This window comes from Xenopus tropicalis, chromosome 5, assembly GCF_000004195.4.
Source record: "Xenopus tropicalis strain Nigerian chromosome 5, UCB_Xtro_10.0, whole genome shotgun sequence".
Lineage (NCBI taxonomy): Eukaryota > Metazoa > Chordata > Amphibia > Anura > Pipidae > Xenopus > Xenopus tropicalis.
The window spans coordinates 41,424,870-41,438,637 of NC_030681.2; the positions used below are offsets into that span (position 1 = coordinate 41,424,870).

At 38.4% G+C, this 13,768-nt stretch overlaps 1 non-coding gene across 1 annotated transcript in view; it reads right to left on the reverse strand.

Annotated features, from left to right (window-relative positions):
- Positions 1–13,768, reverse strand: part of heatr1 — a 51,916-nt gene that overhangs the window by 17,291 nt on the left and 20,857 nt on the right. The window contains exons 21-35 of the transcript XR_001170885.3: positions 13,413–13,585; positions 12,816–12,980; positions 11,875–12,117; positions 11,266–11,397; positions 8,952–9,070; positions 8,634–8,777; positions 7,534–7,652; positions 7,052–7,173; positions 6,480–6,608; positions 5,524–5,754; positions 5,084–5,213; positions 4,799–4,965; positions 3,764–3,810; positions 2,968–3,091; positions 1,699–1,839 (exon numbers count right to left, since the gene is read on the reverse strand). This is a non-coding gene — a transcript (HEAT repeat containing 1). The remainder of the gene's footprint in view (positions 1–1,698; positions 1,840–2,967; positions 3,092–3,763; positions 3,811–4,798; positions 4,966–5,083; positions 5,214–5,523; positions 5,755–6,479; positions 6,609–7,051; positions 7,174–7,533; positions 7,653–8,633; positions 8,778–8,951; positions 9,071–11,265; positions 11,398–11,874; positions 12,118–12,815; positions 12,981–13,412; positions 13,586–13,768) is intronic.

Below are 13,768 nucleotides of genomic sequence, written 5' to 3' on the forward strand. Positions count from 1 at the left end.
CTTAACCAACAGATAGTTTATATTATGTTAAGTAACCTATTAAAGAATCTTGCCAGAATCTGATATATATTAGTAAATATTTCCCTCCTAAATCCTTTCCCTTGATTCACCATTTAGTGATGGGCTGTGTTCTACCTTAGAGATCACATGACCAGAAATAATGCAGCTCTAACTGTAACAGGAAGTAGTGTGAAAGCAAAAGGCTGAACTTTGTCCATTCATTGGCTAATGTGGTCTAGCATGTATAAGTGCCTTGGCTTGTTTGTGTGCACTGTGAATCCCATGATCCCAGGAGGCGTCCCTTAATTCTTAAAATGGCAATTTTCTATTTAGGATTACCCAATAGCACATACTACTAAAAAGTATATTTTTATGAAAATGGTTTATTTAGATTAAGCAGCTTGTTTATGCAATATATTTTTATGGAGACCTACACTGTTTGGGGGGTATAGTTTTCCTTTAAGTCAACTTTTATTATGTTATAGAATGGCCAATATTAAGTAACTTTTCAACTGGTCTTCATAATTTATTTGTTACTGCACACTGTGCTTTCCCCCCGTGTGTGTCCAGGGTAAGGGGTGGGGATTCATTGGGGGCGAGGTGGTGGCCGGGTTGCCTAGGGTGTCCGGCCAACTCGGTCTGCCTCTAATGAAGACCAATTGCAAACTGTCTTCCCTCTTCATCATACTAAAAGTTTACACAAAGGTGAACAAACCCTATAACCTTTGTTTTTGGAGTGAAGGGCAAAGACATACAGAGCTACTTAGTAGCAGCTACTTGTCACGGCTACTAAATGCCAGAAAATACCCTGCCATAGACAATCCTCCCTCAGTCTTTTTAAAACTAAACTTAACGACTACCTTATGGAGCACTCGCCCAGCACCTGATCTGGAAACTGGCACTTATACTGTAATGTCACCCACTGTGACCTATAGCACTTATATTTGCCTATTTGTGTCTGTTAGTTACCCTCCCATATAGATTGTAAGCTCTACGGGGCAGGGACCTCCTTCATCTTGTGTTTCTGACTCTTATTTCAACTGTACCTTGTATTTATTTGTATTTATTGTTGTACTTTGTATTTATCCATTATCTTTAACCCCCCTGTCTGTATTAATGAATTCTACTGTACAGCGCTGCGTACATAAGTAGCGCTTTATAAATAAAGATATACATACATATACATACATACTGAGAATTGCCTATGGTAAAACTCTTGTAGAGACAGTAATCAGTAAATGATCAGCATTGTTTATGGTAGATGTAACAAGTAGCTGCAACTAGTAGCTCCGTGTGTCTTTACCCTAAATGTAATCTCAAAATTTGCCAAGATGTGTCTCTTACACAAAGGAACAGAAATATGGGGATCTCATTTTGTAAGGAATCGTCCCACCCTTTATAAACACTCCCTACCCACTATTCTCAGTAAGGTATGGGTATTGAAAACCACAATGCTGGCCAAGCCCTGGGACTACCCTTTGAAGGCCACAGACATTGCCCAGTGAAGTGCATTAGAGAGTGACCAGTTGAACAATATTGCTTTACTGGAAAGTGCATTATGGTGGTAAAAATGAGGGGATTCTGGCCTGGCCTGGCCTGGCCTGGCAAGGCAATATACTTTTTTGGGCTTCACTCCCAACACGAACGGAGAAGAAAATGTACTTAATGCTACAGAACTGCAAATTACTTTATCCGTACCTGTTCTTCCTGCCACCTTGTATGGTGCTGTAGCTGGTTGTTTAGGAGATCCATAGCTTTTCGCCGTACAGAAGGCAGTGGATTGGACAGTAGACCTCTAATAACTGGGATAAACGTTTCAGTAGGAAGCAGTGCATTCACCTGTACAAAAAATAAATAACAAATAAAGCACTGGACTAAAACCAACTAAAATGTAGATTCTACCCAAGTCCCATTAGTCTCTAATGAAATGTAATACCCTTCTTAATGACTGAATATAAGCTTGGATGAGAAGAGCAGCAACTTTATTTTGTGTTACCCCCCGTCCTTGGTACATGTGCCCCCAGAGATATGTAAATATTCACACAATAAGGGTAATAAGAAAATGGCCACATGGAACATTGCTGTTTCCCATTAAATTTAAGATTCAGCATAGTATGAATGTTAAAGTACAAATAGCTTTTGCAAAGCCTATTTTAAGGAGCCAAATCAAAAACAATATGCTGTACATCTCCTGGACATGAAATAAATCTCAGTAACCAACAATGGGACCTTTATAACATCTTATTTAGAAATACGTCAACCATGGCCTCAGATTTTCTGTGCATCGTTGGGCTTTCACATTTACTGGGAATGGCCTTCCACTGAATGTTTAGCAGCCCATATTTCCTTACTGCAAAAACACAGACATTAAGATCAGTATCATCAGAAGCCAATTAACCTACAAATTCTCTTCTGGCGGGAATGTTACGTTGCATATTGCTCACTCCAAGCAGAGCTGTAAATGGAACAATAATCAGCTGATCATTGAGTTTCTGGCTGCCAAGAGGATGCTCAGTTTTGCAGTTGGACAATGGCAAGTAAATAAACTACCAATTCTTATTCAAATAGATTTTGAATTTTGATTAAAAAGGTTAAGGTTGAAATCATTTATACAGTGAAAAAATTGGTCATTAGTGAATGCTGGCTGTAATCCCTAATCAACACTATAAAGTGTCAGCCTTAACAAGGGTAAGGGTAAGGGTAAAGCTCAGAGATGCACAAACAATGCTAATGAATACAAGGGCTATAAGATTTTTTCAGACTGAAGATCAGCTGTTTATGGGCAATGAAGAGTATTTTGTCCACTGGAAGAACAGATGGATTCACTACCGAAGAGATGCTAACTTATCTTGCCCAGAAAAATTCCATAACCTTCAATAAGAGAGCAAACTGTAAAAGTACATACCAGAATAACAAAAATAAAATATAGTAGAGACATTTTTACAGATAAATCAATGATACACTAACCTTGTCCAGCATCTCATAAGATTTATTAAGAAGTGCTCGCCAGAATCTTGCAGTGGGTTTGTCCGCGTTGTTTTCCACTGAGGCGGCTATTAGATTGATATAGCAGAGGACCTCTTCCAGTAACCTGGTTGTTAATTCACATAGGATATTGCACAATTAGGACTGGTAAATGTAATAATTTATGTATAATAACCCTTAGTGAACTCATGAGTTTTTCTTTCCATGCATGCCTATTATATTAAAGCAAGATTTGGTTAGCATTTGTAGGTTATTTGTACAGTATAAGAATTCACTTTAGAAGACTTCTGTCTAAATTTAATTTGGGGTTCAGAGACAGAAAATGTAAGCTGGAAATGCTGGGAATTAGATGGGTTAATCTTCCTTAAACTCACAATAAAATACGACAAAATGGATGTAAAATGCTATGGAGTTAGCAACAGAATCTATCATGGAACTCCATGGAACAGGAAACTTGGATAAAAAGGAATGTTAACTGTAAATACTTGAAAATAATTCTACAGAGCAGCTAATGCATAAGAACAAGTTGATTCTGTAGGAGAAATGAAGAGACAAACTACATACTGTATCTACATGCAGCTCTGAGGGGCCTTTAAATTCCAGTGAAGCCAAGATTTGGGGTCAATCTCCCAGCCATGTGACCATGGCAGAGCAAGAGCTGCCATCTTTATAATCTCCAAATAAACTGCTGGAACCAGGTACTTAGCATTTATCTAGACTGTAGGCAGTATTTAATAGAGAACACAAGGGACGAAAAGGAAAATCACACAAAATCTACCTTTGTTCTGATACTTCTAATTGTTCTGCAGCTTGACAGTCAACAACCTGGTTAGTAAAACAAAAGTAAGAAAAAAAATCAATACATATGAACAAGAAATGCTGTTTATAAGCAAAACAACAAAATTCAATGACAAGATTAATCCCATGTTACCCATCAGTTAAGGAGAGCCAGACACTGTCAAAAATTGTTTAACTAACTAACTAACATACCAGAGGTCATTTTTATATTCTGTCTATTAAGTGTAAACTGCCATGGGAGTGTTTAAGTCTGGCCTAATCATGGCTGCCTAGTGCAGTTACACATAGTGCTCAGCAATAAACCTTAAATCAGTCTGCTACAAGTAGCATGCTAAAAGTGAATGACTGGTCACTATGGGATACTGTACTGAGGCCCAGTTTTAGTAAATGAGACTCGCTGCCATCATGGCATCATCACCATCATTTATTTATAAGGTGCCAGCAAGTTACACTGTAAAGAAGTATGCAAGACATTGTGAAAAGTGGACAATAAGCAATGCACGAAGGGACAATTAAATACTGCTTGTGGCAGTTATCTCATGAATAAAATCATCCCCTAGTATGTGTGTATGGTAGACTGTAAGCTCCACTGGGCCAAGGACTGATAAACTTTCTTTAAACAGATGTCCGCACAAAATGGTATACTGGTATTAATGATAATTATAACAACATGCTTGGATATGATTCAAATAAAACACACTGTCAAAAAGTAATTAACAAGTTAATTTGCACCAACTGCACCTAAATTGTTAGTCTGTATCAGCTTACCCAAACATATTTATCTGGGTTAGAACACTTATGGTTTATAGAGAGAAGGGCTTGCTTATACTATAATTTTAATGTGAATGCTTAGTTCTTTAACTAAAATGGGTTGTTCACCAAAAGGGAGAAGGAAAGGGATAATCTCTGGAATGGGGTGCCATAATGTTGGGCAAAAGTTGCTAAGAATAGGTCCAGCAACTAAGGTAATGAAAGTTCATTTGCAAGTGTGTTTAATCTTCAGACCATTGTTTACCTTGCCGACAAAACTGTTGGAAGCCAGAAGCTGAGCAATAAACGATACAGACAAGAACTTAAAGTGACGCAGCTCCTTGGCAGAATGAGTATCCACACTAAACAGATGGCTTCCAACTTCCTGAGATTTCTGCTTCCGGGTTCTGCTCTTCTTTTCCTCTTTATCATCTGCATGAAGAAAAAGCACAACATCTCCATTATTCAATATATTAACACAGCACACTGAAATATTGTGTATTTATTCCACAAAGCTTTTCTCCTGAGGTATATCTAGCTCATTCATTACCTTCATCTTTATTTTCAGGGAGTTTGGAAAGAAACTGAAGCAGCTTAATCAAGCTCTCAATTTGCTCATGAACGCCGAATTCACAGCAAACAGAAACCCAGAGTTCCGTGTCCCTCTCCAACACAGCATCCTGTTTAACAAAAAAGCATTTTAGCACACACTGACCATAAAAATACACTATGATTACAGAAAAGGCAAGGAGATCAACCTGCAACACAGACATGACATCACCTTTACAGGAGAGTAAACTACATTTATGCAGTGGGTAATGCAGCAGACAGGGCCCCAGGATGCCACAGTTCACAGAGACTCATCTGCCAATTAGTTATTTATTGGACAAGCTATACAAGTATACAGTTGGAGTTGGGTTCCATTTAATCTCTCTTTGATAAACTGTTGTATTATCCCTGCTGCCCAGTCAAACTTAATGTTGCTCTGACCTTTTCTCCATTGACGGCCATGTTGATAGTTTTGGTCACATGTTGCTGGAAGAGGAGAACTAAAAGCACCCAAAGGAATCGCTGTGGCCCTACAGTTTGTATGAGCTGTGACAAAATGGGCAGGCGGCGGTGTTCTGGCACATGAGGCAAAGCATCTACAAACACATGGATAATGTTTCCGACCACTTCTTCCAAGTCATCCTTTGTCTCTTCAGATTCATCATCACCAGCCTGTGTCAGAGGCAAGATAATGAAGTAAAAACACTGCAAAGCATCTGCAGCTACAGGGCAATTCTATGTTATTTATAAAAAAAAGAGCACAATTTCCATATTTTAATTAAAAGCATAGTCACAAATGCAGTATTTACACATTAAGGACCGATTCCAGGAATCAGGTTAAGGGCAGGGGTACACGGGGAGATTAGTTGCGCCATGACAAATCTCTGTTGTTGCGGGCGACTAATCTCCTCGCAATGCCATCCCACCAGCTGTCTTCAGAGGAAACTTCAGGCGACTGCTGGACATTGCAGCAACACGTATGCCATCCCACCGATTTACCCCCTCCCCCACATAGCGGGGAGATTAGTCGACTAATCTCCCCGTGCACCCCTGCCCTCTGAACTGATCTTAACTCAAAGATATTCTGCAAGACTGAGACTTAACTATAATGACCAGCTCAAATCATATCTAAAATTAATGGATTTGGCGAAATTTTCTTTGTGCATGATTTTCAACTGACAAACATATCTTTCTGTCTGCTGACAAAAAAAAAGGCCCCCAATGAAGCAATTTAGTGCCCGGGACAGTAAATAAGAGATAAGAACAAGAAGAAAAATACTGACATTTATGCAGGACAATGCTATGCAGGAATTGAGACAGCAAATTACTCAAGTTGTTCTACCTTGAATTTCTAATACAGAAGATAAGAGCTTAGAAGGTTTCTGTTAGGCACTTACCTGAATGAGCGCAGGGATAACGGTCTGAACAGTTTTGCTTATAACCTCGAAACTGTAGTTATCATCCAGCCGCATCACACTGGCTCCCATGAATGTAAAAATAGGCATGATGTTGTGTAGAACTTTATCCTTCAAAGAAATTATAAAAATAAATAAAAAATAATCACCAAAAAGTTTTTGTTGCACAGGTATGGGATCTCTTATCTGGAATCCAGATATACAGAATGCCATCCCCCATAGACTCCATTCTAATTCTGATTTTAAAAAATGATTTCATTTTTCTCTGTAGTAATAAAACAGTAGCTTGTTCTTGATGGTAACTAAGCTTAATGAACCCATATTGGTGCAAAACTATCCTATGGGTTTATTTATTGTTTAAATGATTTTCAGCAGAATTAAGGTATGGAGATTCAAATTACAGAAAACCTGCTTATCCCTAAACCCCAGGTCTTAAGCAAGTTTTTCCCCAAATAGAAACTAAAGCTTTACCCACTTCATAGAAAGTATTCTTCATATTTGCACAATCATATTTCAATGCAAACAGATATATTTGCACAGAAACACCAACTTACTGGGAAGATTCCAGCAGCGGCTCCCAGGAGGAGCAGGGCATGATGATGAGTTTGGGGCATCTCTGAAGTTCTCACACATTGAACAATAAGTTCCACGTTGAACTTTTCCTCATCAAGGACTTCTGAAATGTAGTTAAAGGTTCATAAACACATGATTAACATCTTGTCCACAGAGAAAAACAATCAAATCTTTACACACATTAAAAGGGCACCTATCACCATAAAACTGCTTTCTCCACCAAAGATGTGGGTTAATAGAGCATGCACTCTGGTTGGGGGAAACAAAAGTCTCAACAAAAAATAGCCCCCTACAGTGCTAGCCTGCCCTCACCAATATGTTATTATGTTATATAGAGCATCGCATAATACAATGGAACTTTATAAAGGATATTGGTTTGTTTCCTTGTTACTTTTTCCTTTCATTATGCTAAAGTACAACCCTAACTGTATGTCAAAAAGTTCAGTGTCTGTGTTACATGTACCTTTAGGAGGCTTGTCATCTTCCAGAGAGATCTTCTGACAGATACTGAGCAGACAACTAAGGATCAGCTGCTTTGTATATTCCAAACTGGTCTGTTCAGTAGTGGAAGGTTCAAGGCACCTAAAGCCAGAAAGTCAAAAATAGAAAGAGTTTCCTTTTTGCTCTGCTTTGATGAAGATATAATTGTTAAAGCAATAGCCCAAATTTAAAATAAGTTTAATATGACCTATGCGGTTTTCATGGGAAAACGTTTTTTTTTTTTTCAAAACACATCAGTTAATTTACAATGTTATTCTTGAACCAAAAAAATAATTTTTTAGCTGTAATATTGGTGTGCAGGCGCTGTCTCAGTGCATTGTTGCATTGTGAGTCTGAGCTATCAGAGAGATTCAGTGCTACACATTAGAACTGCTTTCAGATAATGCTATTGCTTTGGAGGAGGGAGGGGGGTGATATCACTCCAACTTGCGGCTCAGCACTAAAGTGTGACTGAAGTTTATCAGAGCACAGGTCACAAAGCTGAGTGCATCTGGGAAACGAAGAACATGGCTAGCCCCATGTCTAATTTCAAAACTAAAAATTAAAAAAATCTGTTTGCTCTTCTGTTGAAAGAGTGCTATTGATGAATTTTGTAAAAAAAAAAAAAACATGTTTTCCTGTGACAGAATCCCTTTAAAGACATTTGGGAGATAAGTGCAGGTCAGAGTTGGTTTTGACAAATTTGACAGAAACACTCTAATTTAGCCCAGCGTTTTAGTTTCATAATTTGGAGAAGAAAGATATATTCACTCTTTGATCAGGAGCTGTACCTTCTAGAGTAAACATATTGTTAGTGGAATTTTTGTTAATTTCTGGAGTAATGCTTTAAAAATTTGGTAGTGTTCTGTCTGCCATAAAATTATACATATTTAATATTAGTGTATTTGAGAGGCATTGGGCTTCTAACTATTTATTTTCTTAATCATTAATGTGTGTCTCTGGCACCAGAGTTAACTTCCCCCTATAAAGATCCCTTTGGAAACATAACCTTCATTAAGTATGCAGCCAGAATCCCAGCAACACTACAACACAATGTAATCTATTAACGCATCAACTAAGTACCTAGACAGCAGGTAAAATAGGGACGGAACCAAAAGTTGTGGGTCTCTGAGCTTCTTTTTGTGCTGAAGAAGTTCTAGAATGAGGGTTATTCTGGGCCAGTTAACGCTTCCTTCTTCTGATGTTGCTTCTGGTACTTGGGATTTCCTGTAGAGGAGAATAAGTCCTAATTAGTCAACATTTGAAATAAGACTCATTCATTTGATTAGAAGTGTGGGGGTGTTGGGGTCAGAGAGGTGCTTTTTAACAACTTCAGACAGAAGGGGAAAATAAATACTCTTTGGCCATATATCTCCAAGAGCTCAAATGAAATACTAGTACCTTTGTTGTTGTTGTTGCTGCATCATCTTCTGCCTCCTGGTTTGTCGAACAGTAGAAACACTTTTGTCTTTACACGGTGGTTCCAGTTCTGCACTAATATGCCCAGCATGGACAGAAATCTGTCAAATGTTCAAGAAAAATATATGAAGAGTGATATCTCTATTCTAAGGTTACTTTATAAAATTTAAACACTTATACACTTATGTATTTACTCTACAGAAGGAATCAATCATGTTTTGCCAAGGTAAAGCTGGCCATACACACACAGATAATATCGTACGAAACCTCGTTTCATACGATATTCGGTGTGTGTATGGCAAGTCAGCGAGGCTGCTGATATCGGTCGACTTGCCGATCGGGTGGGTTAAAAGACTTTTATTGGGCGCCATAGAAGGCGCCTGAGCAAAATCTGCCTTCAGAGCTGAATCGGCAGAAGGAGGTAGAAATCCTATTGTTTCTACCTCCATATCTACCGTTTCAGCCCTGAACGTTAAGTGGCCAATTGGAACGATCTTTCGTGCGACCATCGCCACGTGTGTGGCCACCTTAAGACATGGTACATGTTCTGTGATAATGTAATTCTGTTTATTTGCAAATTTATTTATGTTAAACAAGGGTGGGTCACCTTTAAAGCCCTATTCCTTGCAACTTAGTTTTCATTATTTATTTTTTTACATTTTATTTTTAATTATTTGCCTTTCTTTTCTCCCAGCCAAAAAACTATTGCTCTGTGGAGATAAAAATGTTACTTTTTATTCCTTATCTTTTCATTTGGTCCTTCTCATATTCATATTCCATTCTAACTTTCAAACCACTGCCTGGTTGCTAAGGTAAACAAGACCCTAGCAACATATAGCTGCTGAAATTCCAATCTGGAGAGCTGCTAAACAAAAAGGTAAATAACTAAAAATCCACAAAAAATAAAAAAATAAAAACCAGTTGCAAACTGTCTCTGAATATCAATATCTACTGTATGTCATACTAAAAGTTGATTTAACGGCAAATAACCCCTTTAATGCCAGATTACTGAAAAACAAACCGTGGTGAAACGCACGGTCACACAGATTCAACTTACGGCTGAAGGCACTGATGCTCATTATCAACTATTCATACAGCACCAGCAAGTTATGCAACACTTTAACTTCATTTATAACATTACCTTATAATAACTGAACAAACAAGATAAACCCAATAATAAAGGGTTAAAAGGTCCTGCTCGCAACAATTCCAACAAAGGGGTGGTTCATCTTTAAGTTAACTTTTAGTATATTGTGGAATAGGCAATTCTAAGCAATTTTTACACTGGTTTTTGCCTTCTTCAGTCTCTTTCCAGCTTTCAAATGGGGGGGCGCACTGTTTGGGTGCAGGCACACACAGCCGATATTCACCAACAAATGTGAGACTTAGCTGCGAATGCTTGCACCTTGGCGCATTCAATGCTTCCGGGTGCAGGTACAACTAAAAGAATTTTTGAACGTATGGGTAGATTGTCAGCCCCTTGTGACCTTGCCCTTAAGGAATAAGTTATTATCTGGTATTTATAGAGCCCTGAAATATTCTGCTGTGCTTTAAAGAGATTATGCAACATCAGTCCCTGCCCCAGCAGAGCTTACAATCTAAGGTCCCTATCACATTCGCACACACTATGTGCACTGTTATCAGGAGCCAATTAACCTGCCTGTGTGTTTTTGGAGTGTGAGAGGAAGTCTGTATGCCCTGAGTAAACCCATGTAAACTGTGGAGAACACACACACTCCTTGCAGAATGGAAATGCATTGTAGGTGCCCCAAGGATATCGCACAATACACTCGTAGGGTTTTATCATTATCCAATCAAAATTTGCAAACCTGTCCAATTGACTAAACGACCGATCGTCATGGTACGAAAATTATCGGCACGATAATTCAGAGCCCACAGATGGTCAGAAATTTGGACTAAGCTAGATTTCATCCGATGTTATCGGTATCTGTATGGCCATATTTAGGCAGCAATGCTGTATGCTATAAAATCATACCATATCTGCTTTGGCAGTGAATGAGATTCAAAAAATCTCGCAAAAGGCAAAAATGGCATACAAGAATTCCACTTACAAATTTAAATGTACAGGAAACTGGCAGCACAATAAAAACAACATAACTGTATTTCATATAATGCCTGGTTAACCTCCAAAAAGAACCCCAGGTAGCAACAAATGGTAATATCTTGGCATATTAATCATTTAGAACAAAATAAACCATGCACAGGTCAATAGAAAAAGAGTACAGCAGCACAACCCCAAGCGAGAAGCTTTCCCTAGGATTTAATAGTATCTTACCGACTTAAATGCACTGCTAACAGCCTGAGAACAAGCAGCATCTTTGCAGTTAAGCAGCAGGTCAAAGAGAGCAGCCAGCAGCTTCTGTTGAACATTGCCATCTTCTATTGCAGCAAAGAATGTCTTCGTAATCTAGGATATCAAAAGTAAATATACTCAGAAAAATATTTTAATCCGTTTTGAAATGTCAGAAAATGTACTTCTATTTCCAAGAAAAAAAAAGCTGGCTCAATAGCCAGTAATCGCAATAGAATTGTAGAAAACAGTTTTCAGTGCTAAGGCAAGACAGGCAAAGCATTAATTTGCTTAAGGAAAGTAGAGTTAATTATCCCTTAGCTGTGTGTGAGCATACATGTATTTGTGATTAAACTGCTTGCCTCTCAGGTGTCCCTAATATGTAACTGAAACTTACTTAATATGTGACACTAACTGGGAGACCAGTTTTTTATTGCTTATATTGAGAACTCGGTGAGAATGTATCATTGTCCAAAAGAAAATTGAAGTTGTGGATTGAATCAGTAAAGGAAAAATGGCAGGATCTTTGCTAATCCCATGTCAAGAGTAACATGATATGTAGTTTTTTCCCCAGTAACAGAACCGTGTACTTACCTGCCCAAGTGCAGTGATCTGAGTAGAGGGAATGCCCACATAAACAATTTGGTTGTTGTTTAAAGCTTTTAGGAATATGTCCAGGCTTTGAGAGTTTTGGGGCAAGAGGCTCGCCGAATGTTCATTGAACTTTCCAAGAAGGAGATGGAGTAGAAGAGCTTCATCCTCCAGCAATTCACTAGATGCAGATGTGAGTTTCTCAAGCAACCGCTCCATTACAGGTAGTACTAGAGTTAAAAGGGTCTGAAAACATAAGCAGAAATATTTTAGCATTCCATGCAATTCCAATGCTATTCTTGTTCTTTCTAGAACAGCCACCAAGGTATCATTTTTTTTTTTGCCAATACGACTATTTCTTCGACCCAAGACAACTCTATAAAATATGTTCCATCCAAATATTTTCCATCCATCCATCACCTTGCAAACCACCAAACATAACCTTTGCTCTGCACATGACATACTTATTCAGTGCTACTTCCCACACTTGTACCACCAAGTTCACCTCCTCCAGGTGTTTTTCCCATTTGATTTTAGATTATAAGCTCTTGTGGGCAGTACCCTCACCTCTACTACCTATTAACACTCTGTAACAATATGCATCTTCCTCAACAAAGAAACTAATTGAACCTACCATCTACTCATCTCTTTGCCTACTTACAATTTTTACTTGTTTTACTAACTTGAATGGATTAATGTTATTTGTCAACATATATTGCATTCTTTGCATAATTGTCTGCCTGCCTTTTATCTATAAGGTCAATTGTTGTCAGAACTTCTGTCTGCCATTCTGCAATCTCACAGTTTTGTTCAGCAAAAGACTAAAAAGTCTATCGTTTTGTACCATAAAATTATAGACATGCCAGTTCAGGACATACCTAGAGTAGTTGCCAAGAGCTGTGTTAATTCTTGGAAAGTGTAGAACTGTATAAAGTTTGACTGACCTTGCCATTGACTCCTTGTAGAGCTTTCATCAGGGCTTTGCCAATGTAGGATGGGCAGCTTGGGGACTGAAGAAGACCAATTATCTGTTCCAAAGCATTTGACATTTTCTTTGAACTTTTGCTTGGGCCTGGCGTTTGTAGCTCCTCAAACAATTCCCCTAATGGCTGTTTGCAAAAGAAATTGACAGCCATGTGAAGATAAAGCAATAGAGAAAACACCCGTTAAAATGCCTGCCCTGTATAGAAATCAGAGTACACACTTTTTTTTAAATTTAATTGGCAAAATTTTAGTTGCGCAAGCAGCCACTTAATCGCAAACTGCTTTACTGTTTAAGTTTGACCAATAAATACCCCAGCCATCGGTCCATAATGCTGGTCAAATCCTAGCTTGCATCTAGCAGTGTTAAGCGCAAACTAATACTACATTATTAATTGAAAAACTACAAGGGCTTTATATATAACATCAGCCTTATACTAATTATATTTTGTGTCCTTCACAATAAATTAAATCCCAGTGGTAAAGAAGGAAACACCTAATGGCCTTCACTTTGACCTGCCCAAAAAAAAGGAAAGATAAAAGCTCACTTTTTGGTTTACCTGAAATACATAAGCAGAGTCTGCCACTATCTCTTCAGTTCTCCCTACCAGACACTGTACAACTGGCAACAATGGAGAATCCATCCCTAAGCTGAGTGTCTGTAGGCAACTAATTGCCGCTCGGCGCACTTCCCTTATAGGACTTGTCAGGTTGATCAGCAAAGACACCAGAACTGGAAAGTAAAGAAATGTGGTCACATTAGATCTTTTTAATCACTGGGCGAAGAGCTAAGCCAGGCTGTGACAAGATAAACTTGCGGGACACCAGTGTATATTTGTCAGGGCTCTGAAAGACTCATTGATGCACTGGTGGTCCAAATAATACATGTAATTCCATAATTTTATATATATGTGTG